The 23,022-nt window shown below is 43.5% G+C and overlaps 1 protein-coding gene across 17 annotated transcripts in view; it reads right to left on the reverse strand.

The window, feature by feature from the left end:
• The window catches only part of LOC127003706 (AT-rich interactive domain-containing protein 1B-like), a 202,630-nt gene that overhangs the window by 82,564 nt on the left and 97,044 nt on the right, over positions 1–23,022 (reverse strand). The window lies entirely within an intron of this gene.

Raw genomic sequence — 23,022 nt, forward strand, 5'->3', positions numbered from 1 at the left:
GTACCTTTCTCAAGTTTCACTAGCCGTTCAGCATAAGCCGCTTCTCCTTTCTCACACAAGTTCTTTCCTACGTCAGGGGTTGCTGCCAGGCCCGTTGAAATGCTCAAAAGGTCCATTGGATCACCGCAAAATGGATTGGTCCAAGTGTTCTCGAGCAATTCAAGAATAGCTGACACATCATTCTCGTCTCGATTTATACGGGATGCTTGAAGGTCTGAGTGGCCCAGGTGTGGCTTCTGTACTGCAATTAGTTCTCGAAGTCGTCTTAACGCCGCTGCTTTATGCTCTGCCGTTAAGTAGTACCTGGAAACAGCTCCTGGCTTTAAACTGAACCCCTTTGTCCCGCCACTTGTCTGTGTATACCTGTTCACAGTCTCTTCAAGGGTTTGGTCTGGGGGGAGTCGACCAAATGGGTTGGATTCACCCAGCTGAACAGAGAACCCACCATTCAGAAAATGATTGTCGAGTTCTTGTGAAGTACCCTGTAACGATGCCATCTGCAAAAAGTACACTGGGAGATATCGAGCGTAGTTGGTTTTGTCAGCTGCAAAACACCAGGGTATCATTTTTCGTATGTTGGCCAAGTGGAGTAACCACTCACCTTCTCGATCTGCTCGTATTAGCCCAAGGAGAATTTCAACCAGGTCTAAATACATCACCCAGAATGAAGCCAGTTGTCCACTGTTGTATCGCAACTCATCTATGTACTTGGTGAAAAGATCCAAAACTCTCTGGCACGTTTCATCACTCAGAAAGGACGCAAGGGTATCTTCACATGGATTCGCATGGACATTATTTACCAGTCTCAAGGTTTCATCAAGATTTTGGCGATGTTGACTGTGGTTGGTCTCAAGCCATTCCAAGAACTGTGTCCATGCAAGTCTCATCAGAGCTTCGTACACAAGCTTGTGAAGTCTCACTCCCCTGTTGTACTGCTTGCCATCTAACACTTTATCAACCGACCCCTCAGCTATTACTCCCGACTCTACTGCCAAGTCTCGTAGTCCAGCATCACGGAATACCTTGCCAATGATTGATAGCAGATTGCATATTATATGAAAATTGCCCGTCATTGGTATTATAGTTTCAAACTTAGATTGGTTATTCCATGCAACTTCTGTCAGCTTGGCATAAAGTGCCTGATCAGCAACAACAGCGATGTTTTTAAGTGACAAAGTTTCTTGCATGGAAAGAGCATTGCAGAGAATTTCTTGTGCTGTTGAAATATCAGTCGCTGGGGCATTTATGGTGGGCAAATAGCCAACTTTGTCTGCGCTGACTTCAACCTGACCTCTTGTTTGAATATTGAACCCCGTCCAAGAACTAGTAGTTTGGCGTGATGTCTCATGCAGGCGAACCAAGATCCAGAGAAGATTGCGTTGACAAGCACTTCTTGTAGCATCCTCGAACGGTAGTAAAAGATTTGGCGATTTCAGAGGAGGCGGCGATTCCCTATTTGCCGAAATATAGAGTGGCAGAGGGTCCACGTTTGCTTCGACCGTGCGCCTTTTATCATGTTTGCTTAAAGCTGGCGTTGTAAATCTTTCTGTTGCACAAGTTGAGACAGCTGGTTGCACTATGATGCCGTTAACGCGATGTGATGTTCCAGCACCACTCAGTGTTTCCTCCAAGGCATCAATATTATCATATGCAAGCGCTGTTGGGATTAGCGGATGTGTCCCTAAAGGGAGAAGTGGTGCCCCTTCATCAACACTGCTCATCTTCTCAATGCAAAGTGCTGTATCAATTTCCTCCAGTCGAGTGTAAGAGCACCCATGACCAAGTCGATTTACGATGCGAATGAGCTCAACATTCCCAGAGAGAGTCTTGATGACCCAAGGCAAGAGGACATGTTTCGGCGTGATGACCTGTGCGTTGGTTACAGCATACAAGATGTCCTGACCTAAAGACCATGCCAGTCTGTTAGTCCGATCAGAAGGCAAAGCCTGCCGGCCACCAATGAGTACTTGCAAAAAGTCAGTAAGGCAAGCTGGCAGATCGATATACTTTTCACATGCCAGTTCATGAAGATTGGCTGATCTATGAGAAAACTATGACCAAAAATCTGATCAGATGTCATACATCTGAAAAATCTAGACGACTTTAAATATGGCTGTCGTTGGGGCACAAAGCTACTCAACCAAAACGTCCAAGCCCTATTTTTGGACACTTCAGAAATCAAACTAACCAAAAATCATGATTGGGTCTGCTCACTAATTTGATTGTCAAACGTCAAAATATTGGGGCTGGCTCATGGACTAATAGGACAGGCTAGAGGGCAATTTTCTGCTCACAGAGTGAGTGCCGCATTGATAAAATTTGGCGAAATGGGTGTTCTTCAGCACTGCCCTGTGTGGCAATTTCAGACAAAAACACGATAGTTCATAGCGCTTTTACACTGCCAATCTTTCATTTACATGATGAAAGAAACTTGAAGTCCCTCAGTTGCAGCACAATGGAGATACGATGTTGGGAAGTACAAATCTTGGCGGTAAAGCAGATGATGGGAATGCTCGCACCCCTCCTTTCTCTGCCCGAACGAAAATTCCTGCCAGCCGTCCTTTATGGGTTAACAGTGGTGTCTAACAGAGCTCTGTTCTATCTCCTACTCTAATTCTGTTGTTCATTAACCCTTAAAGCGCGAGTGTCGACAATTGTTGACGGCTGGTGCCTGGGCTCAAACTGCGGGTGTCGACAATAGCCGACAAGCCATTTTTTCACTTAACGCGCTTTCAAATTTAATTTGTTTGTGATGAAGTAGAGTAAGCATGTTATTTTCTTTCAAACAATACCCAACCATGCTCTCTTGACTAATTTTTGGTCAATGTATGCCAGTGTTAGCTTTGAGAAGATGTCTGCTAGACATCCCATCTCCTCTCACCTTCCAGTGAATTTCATCCATAAGATGGGGGCCATTTGACCTCAGTACCAATCAAGGACATCAGGAAGGCCTGTAAGTTAAGTATTTTTGGGTGTTTTTCACATAAACTGTATAAAGTTTATGCCTTTTATTACTAAATCATAGAAGGGAAGTCCACTAAGGGTGGAAAACTGTCTATAATAATGCGTTTTCAGTGATCTTATTCAACATTCGTTACTCGCACTACCAATGGTTATATAGATTTCAAATTAACGTCAAAGGACATGTGAGGGTATGTACTTTACAATGATACTTCATTCAGTTACATGTGTTAAGTAGCGGTAAAGATATGTAAGGTTGAAGTGAGGTATGTTTTAGCCTGAATATGCCCGCGTGGGAGGACAGGCACAGCAAACAACCCCACGCCTTAAGGGTTAATCATCATCTTTCCAAAACAACCTGTCCTATCCACTCCTACACTCCTACAGGAAAGACATGATTCTAGGTTGGATGCTGCAGAACACTTAACCTCAGATCTTGCTATCATTTCCAAATGGAGCAGGAGGAACTTGACAAAATTTTCCAAACACCTATCCCCTATTCTTCAATAACACTAAGCTGTCAACTTCTACAATAAACATTCTCTGTTTATCCTTAACTCAAAATCTCAACTGGAAATTTCATATATCCTCTCTCGCTAAATCAGCTGCCTCGAGGTTAGGTGTTCTGTATTGTCTCTGCCAGTTCTTCTCCCCCTCTCAGATGCTGTCCATACACAGGGGACTTGTCTGCGCTCATAAGGAGTATACATACATCTAATGTGTGGGGGCTCCTCCACACACACAGCTCTCTTGGACAGAGTGGAGTCAAAGACCCTTTGTCTCATCAGTTCTCCTCCTCTTAGTAGCAGTCTTTTACATCTTAAATTCTGCCCACTGTTGCATCTCTTTCTATTTTTTATTGATATTTTCATGCTGACTGTTCTTCTGAACCTGCTAACTGCATGTTTCCATCCCTTCCCACAGCCCTGCTGCACATGACTTTCTACTCTTGAGGAGAGAGGATGCCTGTCACTTAACCCGTGGGCTTCGGCTATGGAAATCCGAGAAGCAGCCGAGAAACGACAAAATTACACTGCATTTTGAGACTAAGATAAGAGCATGGAACGTACATCAGAGTACTCCTCTCATAACCATAAAGCCGTTAAAAATATTTACTTTTACTCGAACTCCATTCTTTATGGGTGATGTTTGTTACAAAATAAACAGTCGTGATGTGTGGCATCTAGGCGAGTCGTTTGTTGTCTACTATAGAGAATTTGACAAGTGATTACTGTACAGATAGCTAATTCAGTATGCCATGACCTTAAAGCACCACCTATGACAAAAAAGCCCACCTCAAGATCACTCATCCACCACATTGATCTAGGGCATTCATGGTGGGTTGCGCTATGCCACCACCGCCTACAATTAGCTCGAATTAGGGGTTTTATGGTGAGCCCTTTTTAGGGTCCACCGTACCACAGCCACGACTCGTGAAAGCCCTGAAAAGGGTCTGCCGACGTTCTCGGGTTAAGTGACATTAATTTTTTCCCGATCCACATAATTTCTGGTGTTATGTACCTTTAACTACCTTAGTACCCAAAACATCACAAATTCCTAAGTTTCACCAAGATACACTCAATAGTTTAGGAGAAGAAATATAATATGCACTGTATATATGAAAAAATGGCATTGGTATTATTTGAAATTTTTCAATTGTTTCTAAACTAATTCTTTTGGAAAACAGTTTGCATAGTATACATACAGTAGAGCCCCATTTAGCATGAGAATTAGGTGGATGAACGCGGTCGCGCTAACTGAATTCGCACTAATTGAACAAAGTAACCAATATGAAAAAAAAATATTTGATGCACACGTGGGTCGGACTTTTGGGTTTGATAATTACTCAAAATAATCACTCACATTAAAAAATAAAAAAAACTATGATTGGCTCAGCTCTGAAAACATGCTTGTGATTCGCTGGGAGTCCGATGACGTCATCGCCGGCGCTCACCCAGTCAGCGGCCTTACTGCCTTAAGGCAGTATCACACTGGCCATTTTCTTCTAACCGTTGTGGCTGCTGGCAACGCCCGTGCGCCCATCCGGGAGCGAGTTGTCGGTTCACCGTAACGTGGTGTCACACAGGGCCCTTTTCTTCCCACCGTGTTGGCAGCAGCTTGGACAACCGGCAAATCCAAATTTTCCGGGTGTGCGTCACACACGGCCAAGGTCAGTTGCCCGTATCCACATCCACAACGTAAATAAAGCACTTGCCCTGTTTCAACATGACGTCGTCTGCTAAAGTAAGGGCTCTCGCGGCTTGTGCCGCGCATCATGGCGGCTTGGCGCAATTTTCAAAATTCAGTCGTGGTGACGGCTCGCGCTAACTGAGGCTTTCGCGCTAATTATTTTTTTTTCTTGGTAGATGGTGGCTCGCGCTAATTGCGGTTTGCGCTAATTGATCTCACGCAAAGTGGGGCTCTACTGTATATTATATATATAGCTTCCTTTTCCCTAAAATTAATTTTCGATAAAACTATTCATATAAGAGTAAGACTGAAAACAATTTAACAATTTTTTTTTTTGCCAGAAGAAAAATTCTACCAGGATATAAAAAAAAAACTTAATCTGCCTTTGGCAAAAAAAAACAAAAACAAAAAAAAAGTCCTTTCTTTCCTCTTTCCAAAGATACCTTTCAATTTGCCCTATCTTAAAAAAACAATGGAGAAATATAGCTTGCAGTGTAGAAAACTTCGGTTTCAAGATATGAGCCACTTTCTTCCAAGAAGTGTGTATTGTTTTGTTTTTAGGCTTTTTGTGGTATAATTCTACACATACACTCGGCCCTCGATTTAACAGACCCTGATTTAACGGATTTCGGATTTAACGGACCACAAAATCTCCACGGACAAATCTACCCAGCAACGGACATTCTGTCCGTTGCTGGGTAGATTTGTCCGGTGTGACACCGGCTTTAGAAATGTCAAAACCGTAAAATAACAATAAACACATATAAAATCTTATTAAAATAAATTTTTAAATAATATTATGTATACTACTATGTATATCATAAAATCATAAAAAAAAAATATTGTTCTGAGCTTGAAGGGAGGAAGGTATAGAGGCTGACGTAATATGTGTTAACATGGTGCAATCTACCGCTCCCCGGAGCATTAGATTGCACCATGTTAACACTGGTCCCGCCAGCCAAGGTTGCCAACTGGCATTTTTCACTGCCAAATTTAGTCATTTTTGGCAGTAAAACGTGTGTTTGGCAGTGAAATACGATAACTTGGCGTTTTGGCATTAAAAATTTCTAAATTTGGCAGTCAAGATGCATGATGAAATATTTTTCTCAGCAAACAACCAAACCCATGCCTTCAATACGTATACAATACGCGTACAGCTCTGGTATTCTCGGGCTCTCACAAGCAGTGATGCCATTTTAGCGGATTTTCCGCTAGATCTGGCGGAATTGCATGTTATCTAGCGGGAAAAATCTTAAAATTTACAAGAGTAACTGGCGGATTTTCAAGTTCAATCTAGCGGCAAATTTTTTGAGCTTCACCTATCATCTGGCGGATTTTTCAGGTCATCCTAGCGGATTTATAAATTTTGAGTTGGCAACACTGCTCACAAGTCCAAGCCCGTCAGTAGTCACTACTCAGTACACTCTGTTGGTCACGCGCTTCTGAACTCGCAACGATGTCGAAGTGGAAAGGACAATACGATTCTAGGAGAAAGTACCAGGATACATGGGAGAAGGATAATGGCAATACATGGCAACGATAATGTCTTCGATGATTTATACTTAATTAAGATAAGTTTAACTATTGGAATTAGTTAAGTTTTTTCCACTACGCCCGGGAATTGAATCCGGGCTCTTTCGGTAAGAAAAGTGTGAATAGGAGAAGAGAGTGTAATGCCAGTATTTAATTAAGGATGGAAAAATAGAAATTAGGGAGGAAAAAGTAGTTTTAGGTATTGTAAGTAATTATAAGTGCCGCCAGGAACCGTTACTGCCCGGAATGCCCCGCTGTCTCGCACCGAGGGGCCCATCCCCTATCAACCTTGGACCTCCCCAGACCTCGCTAGACATCACGTGGCCCGAGTCAGACAAGTCCCTTATCGCCAAAAGTGCTGAGTAGTGTCGGCCACCTCACCCTTGTCCTCCCCTCTCTCCAGTCACGTGTTTCCCGCCGCTTCAAGAAGCTTCCTTCCTCCTCCCCTTCCGACCGCGCGCGCATTGACCGAGATGCCATGCAAGCCCTTGCCAATTTACCTTCCCAGAAGTATTTAACCCATTGGTAGATTTTTTGGCCGCGTTTAGTGTGGGTTTGACACCTGCCTGTATTAAGTCACAAGCGAAGGGGAAGGATACGCGGACTCACTCCCCTCCTCGTCCACAAACACACACAAACATAACACTCCCCTAGCCCCGCCACCACACTTCCATTTGGAGACCCGTCAACCCCCCCCCCCCCTATATAAACTGGAAACCCAGGCCACTCCACCTTGTGACTCATTCTTCCTCTTCCCCGATCACAGGTATATGCCTTCATCACCCCAAAGTGCTCCTCCCCCAGTGACAAAACCCCTTGCTCCCGCCCCCCCCAAGTAAACTCGTCCCTTACTCGCTAGTATAATAAGTAGTCTCCCAATTAAGTAACTGAAAGTTGAATAATTTATTTTTTCCATGTTTATCCTCTTGTGACTCATTATTTCTCCTCCCCGATCACAGGGTCGTTGGTACACTGGTCACTGGCCACTGACACACACACACACACACACACACACACACACACTAACACTGATAAATCATCATTCCCCTCAAGAGTGTGCAACAGTGACACCTCCTATAGCGAAGAGAGTCCGCGAGCGCCCATAGGACCGGCGGAAAAACACGGGTATCGGATCCTTACTCATCGCTAAAGGCCGTGTCGTACGTTAGTCTCCCCATGAAGTAATCATTGTCTGGTCAATGTGAGTAATTAGGAGGTAACTGAAATATATCCAAATCTCGTGGTTCAGTGGCGTTTGCTGGTGTGAGTTCCTCGCAGTATCGTTTTCCCGGTATGGTTATTCATCCAAAGGCTCTTGCATTTCTCATAAGTAAATCATTTCTTTGTCTGACACCGTGACAGATAGCCATTGTTGTAAGTGAATTACCTTGAAGGTGCGAGCCCTCGCAGTGGTGTTTTTCTCCCATGTATAGTTATTTATCCATGAGCTTATGTATATCTTGTAATCAGAGTGTTTACTCGGTGTCGTCCGCGGGTGGTGGGCGCTAAGTTTTCTCGTGTACCCACCTCAATATTGACCCGTCAGTCAAGAGTTCATTCTGTTGTCGGGAAACAAACAATTAAATGTATAATGTCCTGCTTATAAACATTTCTTTGTCTCCTTGGTGATAACCTTGACGTGAGTATTGTCCAGAAGGCTGTGGTGGTTCACCGACTCACCGCCCTCCGCCCTTCCACGCTAGCCTCTCTAGAGTTCCCGGAAACCCTCCCCTGGGTCCTCCTTTTGAATTAATTAAACTTTAAGGTTCCCTGCCAGCTAGGAGTGGCCTTGTTCGCCCTTAGATCGCCGGGTGGTGGCAGCCATTACCCCCAGGGTGAGTTTCTCGCCCCCGAGTTTTCTTCAATACCCCTTTCGCCCCGTCCCCCTTTGGGTTTCATGTATCACCTGGTGCCCCAATTTTCAGGGCACTACAAGAGGAGGAGGAAACGTGCAGCTATAAAACCGTACAGGTCACAAGAAGAAGAAGACGCGGCCACGCGGCACAGCGTGAACACCAAACACAACACATATATTAGCGTCTTCCATTTAGCGTAACCCGTTTCTGGGTCGTGATCTGGCGTGTTCCATTTAGCGGAACCGATCAGCTGAAGCCGCAACCTGCACCCATTTTAGAGGATCTGGGTGACCCGGAGAGACCCCACTGGAGAGCAGACTATCCAGACTATCGCCGCCGCCGCCATTTGCATGCCTTATTTCCCATATTTGGGTATTTTTTGCTACAACCACTGCATCCAGGTGGTGCCTGGGATCCGAAATCGTAGGTACTGTATGCCAGTTTCACATTTACCCATAGATATGTGCCGAAAACCATGAATAATAAGTTAAAAGTGGTGCAGTGGACGGGGTTGAAATTTTAATTTCGGGCACAGCAAGAGGCCTGTTGTGGCTTTCAACGAGAACAGTTGGATGAATAAATGTGTGGAGAGCCATATAAGTATGGCGGGGCAAGGGTTTTGTGGCCGGGCGAGGGAGGGGAGTGAAACGCGACGGCTGTGTTTTATATAGAATAGCACCCACCCGGATGTCACACTGGCCCTGTGTTCCGGGGTAATGGGCTCCCTCCCACCACAGGCTCAAGGGCCAATGCGACGGACATGAGCACCGAGGCCACGCGCTGCTATAACGTATGACCCCAACTTTACCTTTACCTTACAGTGACTGACGTGTTAATTGCTGATACATGTTGATTTACTATTCATCATTATTATGACCATGGGTAGGCTACTTTTTTTTTTTTTTAGTTATTTTCATCATCATTGGTAACCCCCATTTATGCATAACGTAAGGATGAATCGTTTGTTTCAGTGACTTTATTGTGTTATTTGGGTCACTGGTATCACAAAAAAATACCAGTTGGGATAGATTATCAATGAGTGAAGCAGTAATAATTCAATATTATATTTAAATGGTAATCAATTGCTAATCTAGGAGCAGTAAATTGCTATCCATCAAGTAAGGTTCAGTTGCCTTAGATTATAGTGCGGCAACTAGGCCTGATAAGGGAGCCTCCCATAACCCACTTGGCGAGTGGGGTACCTCTTTGGCCGACTCGCTAAGGAGTGGCTCTCCCGTCACGCTGGTCGCGGGTTCAAGATAAGCACAAGATAACTAATTATGCGGCTATAGGTCCAAATATGTTAAGTTTCCTAAATGACATTTTGTTTAAAATGATATTTCATCATATTTTTGTTGCCGAGGTATAATTTGAAGGCATGAATAGTATTCCAATTGTTGTAGAAAGTATCCAATTTGGATTATCAATATACAGTCATCTATCAAAGGTGGCATACACTGGGGGGCGCGTCGCCTCACCCACCCTACAACGCCAAGTCCGAGGGTCCATCCGGACAAGTCTCCATGCAGGGCCCCCTTTCATCCTGAGTACCTCCTAGCAGGATTTATCAACTTGCTCAAGTCACAAACTCTGTAGGTGTCATTATTAGTTTCTTCTAATCTTAGAGCGAGTCAAAACTGTAAAGTTAACATGTACCCAGCTATGATAATCATTATTAATAGTTTCTTGTATTTTTTTATTTCGAGTCTCAACATGTTCCATCATGTCCCCAATCACACCTGGGAACCCAGCAATGTCTTGAAATTCAGTTTCTTTCTTGATTAATCTGTGTAATAAGAAAAAAAAACAATTTTTGTACCTGTTGTTAATTGTGCTCAATGTTTTTATTAGTTAAATAAATGCATTTGTACAGTTGTTTTGCTTTATTTTCTTATGCCGGAGGATAGAATTGATCTTGATTTTCATGACCCTATTTGTGCTGAGTGAATGAGGGAGTTATAGTTCAGCAGTGTTATCATTAGGTAAAGTTGGAGGCATTTGATAAGCTGTGTGTTGTCTTGATCTTGACAAGTAATGCACAGGGCACCAGTACAGGTGCATAACACGGATATTTGTGTTGGCTGCTGGGGGAAGTGGGGTGCCGAGTGTGTAGGGAAGGGAAGTGAATAGGTGTACTACTAGTTAGTCTTGGTGTGTTGTGACAAATGAGTGTGTATTTGTTTTCTGAATGAGTCTATTGTACCGCAGTCTGTAGGGGGAGGCTGTTCCAGCCACGTGTGGTGCGTGGAAAGTATGAGTCTGTACATGAGCCAGTGTTAGTGTGATATGTTTGGTATTTTTGGCCGAGTGTGTTACAAGTACGCTGACTGTTTGCGTCCTGTAAGTATGTGTGTGGGTCAATGTCAATGTAAGTGTATGTGATCTTGTGCAGAATTTTTAGTGTGTGCTTGTCTGCACATGTGAAGAGGTTACATATTAATCTGTTGTTTGATCTGTGTTGTGATGCCTGGTATTCAAGTTCATTGTTTATAATGAACCGAGCCACCTTGGTGTTTGCTTTCCTGGAAAACCCATTTATCCATCAGCCTGATAGGGAAGATGAACAGGTGGTGTGCCATCTGCCTAGGCTGGGCCTATGAATTTTAGAGTAAAAGAGTCGACATTAAAAGGGTACAGCAAGACACAGAAGCTAGAGGGAGTAGACTGGCATGTAGGAGACTGGGGGAGCAAGCTGATGTTTAAAGCAAGAATGAGAACCCCACAGCTAAATGGCAGGAACAGGGAAGGGGAAACCAGAACTGTAGCTGTAGGACAAGGGAGAAAGAATCAGTGGAACACCTAATAGTAAAATGCAGCAACTATGAGAGGCAGAGAGGGGAGTTCTTAGTAGCACCAGGGAGGAGTGGGCTAAGAGGCTAGAGGAGGACAACGGGGCAATCGCACGATACATGTTGGGGCTGTATGGAGATGCAGTGCTGGGAAAAAGGGCACAAATGTTTGAATAAGTGCATGGATAAGCAATGTCAGTAAGTTATTCCAGCAACAAACTGAAAAGTAAAGTGTGATAGTGTATTGCAATGAAGAAAAATTAAGCTACACAGCACAATTGAAAGGAAAAAGTTGTGAATAAACAGAAGAGACGCCCGAGAGGAGGAGGTCAGGTCAAAAGAAGAAGAAGAATGTTTGTTTACATATCCGCCTAAATGCGTTCCAATTACGGCGCGAAAACCCGAACCTGGTTCCGGGTTTTGTGTCAAATGGAAGACGCCTATAGGACACACCGCCGCGGCGCACCAGTCACCAGTGCACCGGACACCTCGGCAGTGATGGTTAAAGGGGTATTACTCGGGAATAATATTGGTGGAGCAGGGTGCTGCCTGACAGGGCTGTTCAGCGATCGTGGGGCGGACATGGGCTGATTAGTCTGGAGGTATTTCTGCTGTGCAGCGGCCCAGTCAGCTGAGGTTTTCTGTGATACATGTTGGAAAGAACGGATATCCGTGGATGACTAATTGTATACCGGTACTTATTGTATGTAAGTATTTTCAAGCAACGGACCACCCTTCCCCCCTTTTAATCCTTTAAATCGAAGGCCGAGTGTAATGGGATACGAAATGCAATCAAAAGTAAACCCATGTTTATTATTATATTCAAGCCTAATTGCCAGATTTTGCTTCTGCTTGGAGCTGCACAGAACAAAAACTGCAGAGTTCAAAGTCTCCTGGTTAATTACAAATTCCAGCTACTTTGTCACGGCATGAGGATGAACACCAAGTAAAGCATAGTGATGGAAAATTCCATCCACTGCTTTCTTTTGAGTGTAACCCCCTGATTTCCTCATTGCTAGCCTTCCACACAACCACAGCATGTAATGAAACACACAAGAAATTAATCCAGACAAGGAAAAGTTTTGCCGGCGCCAAGGATCGAACCCACGACCAGTGAAACAGGGTAGCCACTCCTTAACCAGTTGGCCAAAGATGTACCTCACTTGCTGAGTGAGTTATGGGAGGCTCGCCCATCAGGCTTTGTCTCGGCACCACATGAGTCCCCCTCCACTGTTGTGTCTCCCTTTGGGGAGACACAACAGAATTACAGGAGAGGATGCCCACCAATATGCCACCAGTGTAATGCCCTGAATTTCCTTTTTTCTAGGCTTCCACATGACCACAGCGTGTAACGAAACACATGAGAAATTAATCCAGACAAGGAAAGGTTTCGCCGGCGCTAAGGATCGAACCCGTGACCAGCAAAACGGGAGAGTCACTCCTTAACCAGTCGGCCAAAGAGGTACCCCACTCACTGAGTGAGTTATGGGAGGCTCGCCCATCAGGTTTTGTCCTGGCACCACATGAGCGTCTTTGTAGTGATCCACATCCTGTCATACAGGAAATTTGGGTACCTGTTGAACCTCCCAGTTGTCATGAGAGGAATGCTCTGTGCCTGGGTAATTCTGTTAGGGAACCTCCGCATGTTACCCCTGAATGCAAACTTATTTTTCACCTCCTCAGAATGTTTTGCCTATACCTATTATTATTATATTGAAATATTAACCCAGCAGCGTCGGTGGACCCATTTTTGGGCTCCCGCGAGTCGGTCCGCTGAAACGGCGGACCCAGTTTTGGGCTTGGCTCAAAACGCCTAATTTGAGCTAATTGTAGGCAGTGGCGGCATAGAGCAACCCACCATGCATGAGCTGGGTCATCGTGGTGAGTGATTGATCTTGAGGTGGGCTTATTTGTCATAGGTGGTGCTGTAAGGTCATGGCAGACTGAATTAGCTAGCCTTTTTTTATTTTTTTTTTTTTTTTTTTTTTTTTACAACAAAGGAGGCAGCTCAAGGGCACAAAAAAAACAATGATAAAAAAAAGAGCCCGCTACTCGCTGCTCCTAAAAAAGAAACAAAAGAGGTGTCCAAAAGCAAGGTCAAATTTGGGAGGAGAGGTGTCCTGATACCCAGGGGCGTTCCTAGACATTTTGGGGCCCGGGGGGCTCATTCCCATTTGGGGCCCCTCTTATGGGGTGAGAGGCGAGCACAATGAGCCAAAGCAGCTGCGGGGTTTAGTGGGGTGCTGTTAGCCCCCACCCCCTCACCCCGGGAAAAATTTTAGAATATGAGCAATTGTAGAATCATTTTAAAGGCACTTGTAAATGCAAATTTCAGACATTTTATTTCTTAAAACTAGGTGCACCCCTTCCATGATTGGAAGGGGGCCCCTGAAGAGCCCTATTTCTTTGACATAACATTTTTGTTACATTTTTGTTTACAAAATTGAAAATTGGGGCCCTTTAGTGAGACCCAAATTTGTCTTTCGGGTCCAAATATAAATGGGGCCCTTGACCATTTTGGGGCCACTGAATTTAGCTTGTCCTCCTGCCAAAGCAGCAATGGTTAAATTTCGCATTTTGGGGCCCCCCTCACTTTGGGGCCCGGGGGGCGATTTCAAACAGCCCCCCCTCGCCCCCCCCCTCAGGAACGCCACTGCTGATACCCTCCTCTTGAAAGAGTTCAAGTCGTAGGCAGGAGGAAATACAGATGAAGGAAGATTGTTCCAGAGTTTACCAGCGTGAGGGATGAAAGAGTGAAGATGCTGGTTAACTCTTGCATAAGGGGTTTGGACAGTATAGGGATGAGCATGAGTAGAAAGTCGTGTGCAGTGGGGACGCGGGAGGGGGGGAGGCATGCAGTTAGCAAGTTCAGAAGAGCAGTCAGCGTGGAAATATCGATAGAAGATAGAAAGAGAGGCAACATCGCGGCGGAATTTAAGAGGTAGAAGACTATCCGTATGAGGAGGAGAGCTGATGAGACGAAGAGCCTTAGCCTCCACTCTGTCCAGAAGAGCTGTGTGAGTGGAGCCCCCCACACATGAGATGCATACTCCATACGAGGGCGGACAAGGCCCCTGTATATGGACAGCAACTGTGCGGGGGAGAAGAACTGGTGGAGACGGTACAGAACGCCCAGCCTCAAGGAAGCTGATTTAGTAAGAGATGAGATATGAAGTTTCCAGTTGAGATTTTGAGTTAAGGATAGACCGAGGATGTTTAGTGTTGAGGAAGGTGATAGCTGAGTGTTGTCAAAGAATAGGGGATAGTTGTTTGGAAGATTGTGTTGAGTGGATAGGTGGAGAAACTGTGTTTTTGAGGCGTTGAAGGACACCAGGTTCTTCTTGCCCCAATCGGAAATAATAGTAAGCGTTCTGCAGCCTCCAGCCTTGAGTCGTTAAGTTCCTGTAGAGTGGGTCTTCTATTAAAAGAAGTTGAGTAATGCAGAGTGGAATCATCGGCGTAGGAATGGATAGGACAGTTCGTTTTGGAAAGAAGATCATCAATGAACAACAGAAAGAGAGTGGGAGATAGGACAGAACCCTGTGGGACACCACTGTTAATAGATTTAGAGGAAGAACAGTGACCGTCTACCACAGCAGAAATAGAACGGTCAGAAAGGAAACTGGAGATAAAGGTACAGAGAGAAGGATAGAAACCGTAGGAGGGTAGTTTGGAAAGCAAAGATTTGTGCCAGACCCTATCAAAAGCTTTTGATATGTCCAGCGCAATAGCAAAGGTTTCACCGAAACAGCTAAGAGAGGATGACCAAGAGTCAGTTAGGAAGGCTAGGAGATAACCAGTAGAACGCCCCTTGCGGAACCCATACTGGCGATCAGATAGAAGGTCAGAAGTGGAAAGGTGCTTTTAAATCTTCCGGTTAAGGATTGATTCAAAAGCTTTAGATAGACAAGAAAGTAAAGCTATAGGATGGTAGTTTGAGGGATTGGATATAGTAATCACTTGTCAAATTCTCTAAAGTAGACAACAAGCGACTCTCGGCTAGATGCCACGTGTCACGAGACTTTATTTTGTAACAAACACTACCCAAAAAGAATGGAGTTTGAGTATAAGTAAATATTTTTAACGGCTTTATGGTTATGAGAGGAGTACTCTGATATACGTTCCATGCTCTTTTCTTAGTCTCAAAATGTAGTGTAATGTTGCCGTTTCTCGGCCACTTCTCGGCTTTCCCATAGCCGACGCCCACGGGTTAAGAACCTGAAAGTTTGATGAAATTTTTAAGTAGAGTTTTTGAGAAAACTTTTTTTTCCAGAAAAACGTCATGATTTTATGAAATACTACTCTTTTATTTCCGGAAGTGTGTCTTTGCCTGTTGATCCACAAAATATTTATACCCATAGCTACAATTCATTTGTAAAACATTTGGACAACGTATCATCATTTTCATGAAAAAGAAATAATACCTCAAAGATTTTTTTATTTACCTCATTAGGGAGAGAAAAAATATATAAAATCAAGACTAAAAGAGATCTTTTATGGACAAAATATATGTCTTTCCCTTAGCTTTCATATGATATCATCACTTTTATCATAGGTTAGAAACTAAGGGAGGAGTGTTTCTTCAAATGCCAAAAATTTGTGTCTTGAGAAAACGGACATTTTCTCAAACACCACCCAACAGGGATGGTGCCATATCAGGAGCAGTGATCGATGTATTTTTAGAGAAACATCACAAAATTGAAGTAAACAAAAGCCTGTATACATGTAGTGTGTAATGGTACAGTCACCTTTTGATTAGTTAACATGAGTTTTAAACAACACGTTTTTGATTTAACACGAGTTTATATTTAAGGAGATATGATTAACTAACGTGATATTTTCTACTTAACGCGCGTTTAATCGATGATGTCACGCGCATCCACGCTACTTCTGGGGGAACCGCGCTCAGACACTCTGTTTCTCCTCACAGTCCTCAGTCTGAAGCTATACTAGCTAGCCTGCACTGTGAGTGGAACGTTTCTCTGGAATACACTGCACTTTCACCTCTACTATGGCACCCAAGTCCTTACACCTCACAGGAAAGTGCTGCCAAGAAGTCAAGAGAGAGTCTCACCATTGAAAAGAAGTTGAAGGTTTTGGATTGGTATGCTAGGGGAGAAAAGACCTCTGTGATGGTGAAAGTGACTTTTTCAAGCTTTGAAATCAGTGTTAGTGGTGAAGACAGTGACATCAACAACATTGAACTCCAACCCCTCGTCTTACCATTATTGTGCAACCTCAGTTTGGTAGCCATCCTGTAGCTCAATCTCATTACGGTGATGGTGGAAGTGATACTCAGGCCCCTGAGGATGCATCCCACCACCCTTCAGGGTTATCAAGTTGAAAACATGAGGGTAATGAAGGGGGTTTGTAACGGGGTTGAGTGCGTGGAGGGGAGGGCAGCTGCCAACCACAACGTACGCAGCGCTGCGAACGCAAGCTTGCTCTGACCTAAAAGTTACTGTGCTTCATCATATCACCACAGAAACACCACATGACGTAGAGACTTTGGGTATAAGGCAGATTGAAGAGGAAGGATGGATTAAGCGAATGCTTATAAATCTAAAGCTACTGACTTAGGTAGAGCCATGAAATTGATAATAGAAAGTGACCAATTTTCGAGGGAGCATCAGAACGTCAGAACGCGGGGTGAGGAGGGACGGTGGCCAACGCAAGTGTCGAGCGTTCAAAGTGAAGTACAAATGTAAATAAAATGAGAACGTGTGTTTTTATTGTTTCCGTGACCAACTAATGTATTAATATTGTGTTTTTTTTAAGGTTAGAGTAACAAAATCCCCAAAATAGGCAGACTTTCCCAGTGTCCAGGAACGTAACCCACCCTATTACTTTTGTTTCTTATGGGGAAATTATGTTTAAATAACGCGATTTTAAATAACACGACATCTCCAGGAACATAGCCCTTGTGTTGATCAAGAGGTGACTGTGTAAACATAGCCATAAAATAGAAAACGGGGGTATGAAGAGGGAGGACTACCCTTGATACTTTTTTTTTTTACTGGGAAAATTGTCATAGGCACCTGAAACTTTCACAAAGTATGGATAAATAATAGAGGAGTCTTGGGTTTGTTTGTTTTTTCTCATATCTCCGAAGTTTTCAGATTTTAAAGGCGGGGGCCCCTTAAGCCCAGCACAGCCAAGGTCATCAATCAGGGCCTAATACACAAGACTGCAGTTGAGGTCTGTGAGCTCTCTCTCATGCCCAGCATCATCTACAAAGCAATGAGGTGTTATGGCCCCACATGAGAGGCAGGTGATGGTGATGGAACAACAAAGTTGTTTTTTGTCTCATTTTTCTTTTCGCCGAAGCATTTAATGCATATCTAGGATGCAAGGCTTTCAAGCTGGGAGGGAGAGATGATGTATTTTTTCTCATCTTCATAGCTGGGAGGAAACTTCTCTTAAAGCGGGGGGACTGGGAGCGGGAGGGACTGGGAATCCCTCCCCCTCCTCAATTTGTGTTCCCATTAACACTCGAGGTGGAAAAAGGGGGGAAGGGAGGACCCGTCCTCCCAGAACCCTAGTAATTGGGGCTCTGAATGTGTGTGGTTGTGGAACAAGTGTGAGTAAAAGAGAAGAGATAGGTAGCTTATTTGTGCGAAGAAAGATGGATGTGCTAGCATTGAGTGAAATGAAGCTAAAAGGGAAGGGTGAGGTTAAATGTGGAAGTGTGGTGGGGGGAACGGCAGGAGTGGAGAGTGGGCATGGTAGGGAGGGAGTGGCTCTGTTAGTGAGTGAAGAGATGAGTGAGTGTATGGTGGAGTGGAAGGAAGTTTCCTCTAGGGTGATGTGGGTGAAAATGAAGATAGGATGTGAGATATGGGGGTTTGTGAGTGTGTATGGCCCAGGTAGTGAGAGAACTGACCAAGAGAGAGAAGAGTTTTGGAGTGAGTTAGATGAATGTGTGGAAAGAATGGGAAGGAATGTCAATGTAGTGGTGATGGGGGATGTGAATGCTAGAGTTGGTGAGGAGCCAGTGGATGGAGTAATTGGGAATTATGATGTACACCTAAACAAATTAGGTTGTAAACCAAACTTGACAACACGCACGAGACACGCTAGGTTTCCTTAGTAGATAAGGATCATTGAGGTAAGACATACCTTCATAAAGCTACTTAACTTTGTTTGCTTGATAAACACAAACACTATATGAATAATATTGATGAGATATTGAGAAGATAGGTTATTATTCAATATTTACAAGTGCCGGTTTCTCCATTTTGCGCTTATCTTTTAACATTTTTACTTTACATGCATGTTCAACAAACATTGAAGCACACTCAAGTTTGAAATTTCACACTTCCTTATGTTTCATAAATGTATTAGAATATTACAACAACTAGACTTATGATGTTGAATAATAATAAATAAGTATGATGCACAAATTTTATACCCGTTACCCCTCTGAATGTCGCTGTCTCGGCCATGTTTGTTTACATCTCAAAGCAGTACCTGTGAGTCTATACGAAGGACCAATTCTGGTATAGGCCCCAGCAAATATTAAGGGTTTTAAATGTAAAATAATGGGATTTGATAAGGATCTGAATACATGTGAAACTTTAATAATGACCTGATAGTGGGGAGGGCTACAAACGTCTGGCGGAAAAACTTCACCTGACACTTGTGGTTCAAACCAGTATACAGTCATACCTAGGTTTACGAGTTTAATTCATTCCAGAATTTTGCTCGCATTCCAAAACACTTTGTAAACTAAAACTAATTTCCCCATTGAAATTAAAGTAAATCCCATTAATGCGTTCCATATCACAAAAAAATATTGATATGAAAATCATTTTACATGCTTTTTTGTCCAGAATTAAAGTAATTTTACAAACTATTTGCAATAGAAAATAATATAAAACACAAATCAATGTGTTATGGTTGTTACGCAACTCCTGCTACTGCTAATTACGCTTGAGGTGTAGGCTTTGCACCAGGGTTTAGAAGCCACAGTTTCCCCATTCTCGAGGCACCAAAACTACGTTTGACCATCAACGTGAAGCTAACCTGACATATCGCCCAGGATGGCGGGTGAATGGGAGTCAGTCACGTCCAAGAAGGCATACAAGTCGCCAAGGCTCACACCCTTTTCCTGTTGTGAGCATATAGTATCCGCCGCTCCTATTTTCTTATTTGCAGCACCATCCCTTTTAACCGTCTTTCCCGGGGATATCGTTAAATCACAAACAACGCACACTGTAGTCTGAAAACACCAAGATCGCACGCAAAAGCACAAATGCAATCGGACACGAGTACACGGATATTATCTCCAGGGCCCGAGGAATATTCGTATTCCTGGGGCCCTGATTATCTCTACAAGTTCACTTTACAACGCGGACACACAGTAGTACGAAAATAAAATGGTGGAAACGATAATTACATATGTAGGGAGCAAGGTTACGATGTAGATCTTCCTATAAAATAACTCCAATGTGAGCGTGCTATTTCTAGGCCATACACACACACACACAACATACAATCTTCTTAGAAACATAAAAGCAGCATTTACGTATTTAGATGAAGAAATGGTGAAGAAACTAATAACATCGATGATACTTCCAAGACTGGAATATGCAGCATTAGTGTGGTCACCTGGATTGAAGAAAGAAATTAGAAAGTTGGAAAGAATACAAAGAGCAGCGACTAAACTACTGGAAACTCTGAGAGAACATACTTATGAAACAAGACTGGAGAAATTGGGACAAACAACACTGGAGAGAAGAAGAGAGAGAGGGGACCTAATAGCATTGTACAGGATACAAGAGGGACTGGAGAAATTGCACAGGGAAGACCTAGTGGTACGTGACAGAAGTGTGACAAGAGGCAATGATAAGAAATTGAAGAAGAGTGACTGTAGGAGAGACATCAAGAAATACATTTTCCATACAGAAGCATAACAACATGGAACGGACTTGACGAGGAGACTGTGTGTGCAAAAACAATTCATGAATTTAAAGCCAAACTGGATAATAAGCGTTATGGAGACTGGACAGCACGAGCCGTACTGTATTTCACAACTAGGTAAATACACACACACACACCACTCCCTCCCTCTATCCCCACCCTCCTACATATGTCAGATCCCCATACCCCCATCCACCTCATTTTTGCACTTTTAGTAGGCTATGGCTACTAACCATTTATAATAATTGTAACAATAATAATGATAATAATAATAAAATAATAATAATAAAGCCATTATTACACACACACACACACACACACACACACACCACACACACACACACACACACACACACACCACACACACATCAAGTTGAGCAACTTGATTAATGTCTCACTCGCACAAGGGAAGGTACCGAGAGACTGGAAGAGGGCTAATATTGTCCCAATACATAAAGGAGGAAGCAAGGAAGACCCGTTGAACTATAGGCCAGTGTCATTAACAAGTGTAGTAGCAAAGATGTGTGAGAAAATTATAAGAAACAGACGTTTGGAGTATTTAGAAGAAAACTGTGTATTAACAAATAGCCAATTCGGATTCAGAGGAAGACGGTCTTGTGTAACTAATCTGATCAGCTTCTATTCAAGAGTAATTGATATAATACAGGAAAGGGACGGTTGGGCAGACTGTGTGTATCTGGATTTAAAGAAGGTGTTTGATAAAGTACCACACAAGCGATTAATATGGAAACTTAATCATGTTGGAGGTCTGGGTGGTTCAATATTGGATTGGATTATGGACTTTTTGACGGAGAGAAATGCGAACAGTAATTAGGAATAATAAATCAAGCTGGATGGAAGTGACTAGTGGAGTCCCCCAAGGATCGGTGCTGGCTCCGATTATGTTTGTAATTTATATTAATGACATGACAGAAGGGGTGACAAGCTATATGAATATGTTTGCTGATGATGCTAAAATAATGAGGAGGGTGGCTAATGAAGAAGACTGTGTAGCCCTGAGCCAAGATCTCGATAGAATAAGCGAATGGTCACACAAATGGGAAATGACATTCAATACAGAGAAGTGTAGCGTGATGGAGTTTGGTAAGAGCACTAGACGAATATTGGGGAACTACTCTCTGAGTAATGAAAGAATCATGAAAAAACTGAAGAAAAAGATCTGGGAGTGATCATAACAGACAAGTTATCCTTTGGAAAACATATAGACCAGATATCTGGGGAAACATACAATCTTCTTAGAAACATAAAAGCAGCATTTACATAGTTAGATGAAGAAATGGTAAAGAAACTAATAACATCGATGATACATTCAAGACTGGAATATGCAGCATTAGTGTGGTCACCTAGATTGAAGAAAGAAATTAGAAAGTTGTAAAGAATACAAAGAGCAGCGACTAAATTAACGGAAACTCTGAGAACATACTTATGAAGAAAGACTGGAGAAATTGGGACAAACAACACTGGAGAGAAGAAGAGAGAGAGGGGACCTAATAGCATTGTACAGGATACAAGAGGGACTGGAGAAATTGCACAGGGAAGACCTAGTGGTACGTGACAGAAGTGTGACAAGAGGCAATGATAAGAAACTGAAGAAGAGCAACTGTAGGAGAGACATCAAGAAATACAGTTTTCCAAACAGAAGCATAACAACATGGAATGGACTTGACGAGGAGACTGTGTGTGCAAAAACGATTCATGAATTCAAAGCCAAACTGGATAATAAGCATTATGGAGACGGGACAGCACAAGCCTAGTACGGCTCTTTTCCTGTATTTCACAACTAGGTAAATACAACTAGGTAAATACACACATTATTACAAGTCGCAGTAGACGGGGTGACTATAATAATAAAAGTAGCAACATTGAAGGCTTGGATCACCTTGTTGGACCTTGAGTTGGAGGCATTGAGTCCATGGAGACCACGAGAATCCTTGGTGGGAAGTGAATGAAGTCAGAGACACTCGACACGTCCTCACCGCGCTTCTTACCATCCCAACTTTCGCACATTATCATCCCGAGTTTCGCACTGCTTTGACACGAACGTTTAGTGACGGGAATTTATATTCTCTTCTTCTATTACTCTCTCGGTCCCACATGTCCTCTGCGTGTATCGAAACACATGAGAAATTAATCACAACAAGGAGAGGGTATTCCCCAGCTGCCTGGGATTGAACCCGTGACCAGCGTGACGAGAGAGCCGCTCCTTACCGAATCGGCCAAAGAGGTACCCCCCTGGCTAAGTGGGTTATGGGAGGCTCATTCATCAGGCATAGTCGCCGCACTACACGACTTTCCCCTCTATGTAGATTAATTTCTGTGTGTTGAGATCTTTAGACAGTGACCATTATCGGTTCACTATTCCACAATGTCCCCGTAGAGACATACCTCCAACTCTCCCATTTTCTATTACCCTCGGAGAGCATGGGCCATCTTACCTGTTACCCCTTCGGGGAAACTCAACAGAACCGCAGGATAGGATGCCACCGCTATGCCACCAGTTTAATGACGGGAGTTTATATTCTCTTCTTCTATTACTCTCTCGGTCCCACACGTCCTCTGCGTGTATCAAAACACACGAGAAATTAATCACAACAAGGAGAGGGTATTCCCCAGCTGCCTGGGATTGAACCCGCGACCAGCGTGATGAGAGAGCCACTCCTTACCGAGTTGGCGAAAGAGGTACCCCACTGGCTAAGTGGGTTATGGGAGGCTCGTTCATCAGGCATAGTCACCGCACTACATACGGGTCA

This window comes from Eriocheir sinensis, chromosome 26, assembly GCF_024679095.1.
Source record: "Eriocheir sinensis breed Jianghai 21 chromosome 26, ASM2467909v1, whole genome shotgun sequence".
Taxonomy (NCBI): domain Eukaryota; kingdom Metazoa; phylum Arthropoda; class Malacostraca; order Decapoda; family Varunidae; genus Eriocheir; species Eriocheir sinensis.